Raw genomic sequence first — 3,819 nt, forward strand, 5'->3', positions numbered from 1 at the left:
CCACTGCTACGAGGCAGGGGAGGACTTGGTGTCAGCTCTCCGGGACTTTTGCCTCTCTTAGCCCATGGAAAGCCCTCAAAGCCACAATATTTTTCCAGTTCCCGGAAGATTTCGAGGTCCTCAGCTGCGGAGCGTCTCGGATTCGGAGGTTCCGGTTCGAGGCTCGAGGGGCCAGACGGCGTCCCTCCCTCCCGGGGCCCCGCACGATGGTACAGTCTGCTCCGCCAGCATCACGTGGGCACCCCCTCTGTGACGTCGGCGTCTTCGCTGTAGCAAAGCTCGGCCTCTGGAATTCTGAGAACTAATTTGCTATTCGGTGACATAAGAGGGGGAGTGCGCTTTGCTTTCCCGGGGTCTGGGGCTAATTCCTCCTCTCTTACCCATAAACTCAGCTACTCGAGCTAAATACACAAAAGGGAGAGAGAGGTTCGACCCGTTGGAAAAAGTCTGTTATATATAGTAGCTTTAGAGGCGAGTAAGAGAAAAAAACAATAAACACCACAGCTCTTTCCAGCTAGAATATTAGGCACCACGAGAAAAATATTTGCCAAGCAGTTTTCGGTGGGTTCATTTGCTTTATTTTATTTGGGACGTCTTTCGGTTTTGTTTTGTTGGTTTTTTTTCCTTGTTGATGTGGTGGCTTGGGATTTTTTTTTTTCTTTTTTTGGTGGTTGTATTTTGATGATTTTCGGATTTTTTTCTTCTGATTTTTGCCTTTTGCAAGTTTGTGGTGTTACGTAAATACTAGGATCCCGCGTCGGTTGGATTTTGTTTTGTGTGTGTGTGCTCCCCCCCCCCCACACTCTCTAATCGCTCAAGCGCTTTAAAGAAGATGTGTTATTTTAATATTGAGACTATTGAGAGCGGCTTCAATTTTTGATCGCATGTAACAATCCCAACCCCCACTTTTTTTTTGGGGGGGGCGCAATTTTCTTTTTCCCTTGGACTTTTTTTTTTACTGAGAGGAGGCTCTCCTGCACTTGAGGGACATGTTCAAAGGATTTGTTTTGGTTTGGTTTGTTTCTTTCCAGGACAGCAAGTGGTGGGTTTACTCTTTCTGTTATTGTTGACTGTTAGGACATTTCTTGTTGAAAGAAACGTGTGTGTATTTGGGTATGTGTACGCGTGTGTTCTACCGAATTAGGTGAACCAAATACATGTTTGTGTTTTGCTTTTTCTTAAGATCTCGATCCCCCGCGCTCCCCCCAACTCCCGGCTCGTTTCAAGGTCGTTGTAAAAAAATCTCTTCTGTCTGTGTTTAAGAGATCAGCCGGAGGGAATTCTAAAGGCCTGCCGTGCCAGTATCACAGATACTGCGTGTGTTTAGAACAGCCTGTGCTACAACTACAGCGCGCGGCACGCAGCACAGGCTCCTTAGCTCCGGAGCTCACTTGGGAGGAGGAGGAGGAGAAGTGGGGGGGAACTCTTTCTTTTCTTTCTTTCTTCCTTCTTTCCTTTCTTTTTAAAGGCAAATGCAGTGCGGAATCATTTCACTGTGGGCCTTGGTTTGTTTATTCAGAACTGCCAGTTTCCCTATTTAAATGTTGGTTGGGGTTTTTTCCCCTCCTACTCATCCCCGAATGAGGGAGACTCTTGTTTCTTTTATGTCTCTCTCTTAAAAAAAGGGTGTGAGGGGAAAATAATATTTCAGATTCCTCAAGAATTAACCCAAAATGTTTGGACCAGAAGCAGCTTTCAAAGGTCATGCTGTTCTGAGCCTTGGCTTTGAGAGTCCTTCAGGCGACTCATTAAATTACAGATGAGTTCTTAAAGGTTCCACAAAATTTCTGCACTTGTTAATTTCCAAAAAAGATATGTCCCAAAATACTCTACCTCTCCCAACCTCAAATTTGGGTTTAAAATGGAGAGTTGAGCAGAGCTACGAAAGATTACGGGCTGTTTCTTGGGATATTTGGGATCTCTTTCCCTGGAAAAGTCCGTAAGAAGTTCAGATCTGTTGCTGAAAATGTTATTGTCAGTGCACCCCTCCCGCCGCCACCACCTTTAAAAGGCGGTGTAGGGAATTTTAGATCCAGAAGAGGTCCAAAGGGGTTGATTATTTTCCACAAGTTCTGGAGCTTAGAAAATATGCCTAAGTGTCTGTTCCTATGAAATCTGAATATTTTAATACTTATTGACAGATGGATTACTGCAGCCTCTGCAGAAAAGCCTGTCTTGTAAAGGATTTTTGAAAAATATACATAGGCCTAATCCTGTCACTGTTGTTGAAATGAACATTTTACCCCCAAAGACACATGATATTGTCAAGTGCAGATTCATTCTGCCAGAAGGCGGACTATCTGCTTTTTTATTGTCTCCTTCCCCTCCCTTTTCAGAGTTTTAAATGAATTCCACTGGATTCAAAACGATACCCCGATTTTGCCAAAGCGATTTTCTCTGTGCATTTACATGTGTGATATTTTTTCTGTCTTTGAGAGTAGGAAGAACTTCAAGGTTTCTCAGGTGTATCTGTATAGGGTTTGGAATGTGAAATATATGGCTCTGCTCTGTTATTGATCCTATGATGGAGTTACTTTTATGATTTTTAGTCACTTTTCTAATCAAAGTTGCCACCGTGCCTCATTGGTCTCTTGCCATCGCCCCCCACCACCCCAACCTTAAACACGGTTTGTCCCTCCTGCGTTCTCTTTGCCACTCCAATCTTAGCCCCATGGGGGCGCTGCAGAGCAGAGGGAAATCTGCTCCCACTGGCAGTAGAACTAGCCAGAATGGGGGCTGGGAAGGAATTCACCCTTCTTGCACCTCAGACCTTTTTAATTCTTTGCAGGCAGCCCTTGGAAGGAAAACCCACCAGGTCTAGTTTATAGATAATTAACCCCACCACCACGGAACTCAAACCTTCTCAACACATTATTTCTGGAACCAAGTGCCAGAGTCCCACATTTCTATGATGGTGGTTTTTTGGTTTTGTTGTTTTAACCAAATCAGTGTTTACATTGAAAGAAATTGATCAGAAGGGCACTGTTAAAAGGAAAAAAAATTGAAAATATTCGAAAGATAGAGACTTTAGGTAGATCCCTTTCTCTCTACCGAATGAACAGTGAGGAAAATTGTGCACCCGTCTCTCAATCTCCTTTCAAATCCTGGGAACATAACTGTCGGATTTTATATCAGTTGAATTTCTTCCACATTGTCCTCCTTTCTCTCATTCTTGATCTCTCCCCATCAGTAGCCAATTGGCATCACTGTGTGGGCTCCTTTACTCCAGCAGTGCTATGTTACAGGATTAAAGAAAGGATTGACTTGAATATATTCAAATTCTTTTAAATCAACCTTAAGAAGCTCTAAAGAGTGATTCTGTGTCTGGGGTCTTATGAGTGATTTCTGCAGACTCAGAGGGACCATGTATCACCCAGTCCTGTTATTGAATGATCACTGGCTAGTAATACTCAGAACAGAGGACCAGGCCATTCCCTTTGCCCAGTGGACTGGGCATAGTACTAGGTTCCTGAACGCAGCTGCTGGGTAAATATAAGCTTTGTTACAAATAAAATAGCCTGGTCCTAATACTACATCTATTTAAGGAAAGGGACAGATTTTGCATCCAGTTCCCCACAATTCAGTCATAGATGAAAAGGAAGCTGTCCTTGGAATAAATACTGTCTTGTCCTCTTTTCAAGGGGGCTCCAAACAGGAAGTCGGTTTCACCTGTCAGGAACTTCTGGTACTTTGGTAGATCTTTCAACTATCACATCTCAGAATTATAGATTTTAGAATGGGAAAGAACCTTGTAATCAATTATACAACTCCCCCAGGCTTCTCCCTTTCAAGAGGACAGGCTGGCCCTGTGTGTGTGAG

Source organism: Mustela putorius, unplaced genomic scaffold (assembly GCF_011764305.1).
Source record: "Mustela putorius furo isolate JIRA1106 unplaced genomic scaffold, ASM1176430v1.1 tig00003834_pilon_pilon_pilon, whole genome shotgun sequence".
Classification (NCBI taxonomy): Eukaryota; Metazoa; Chordata; class Mammalia; order Carnivora; family Mustelidae; genus Mustela; species Mustela putorius.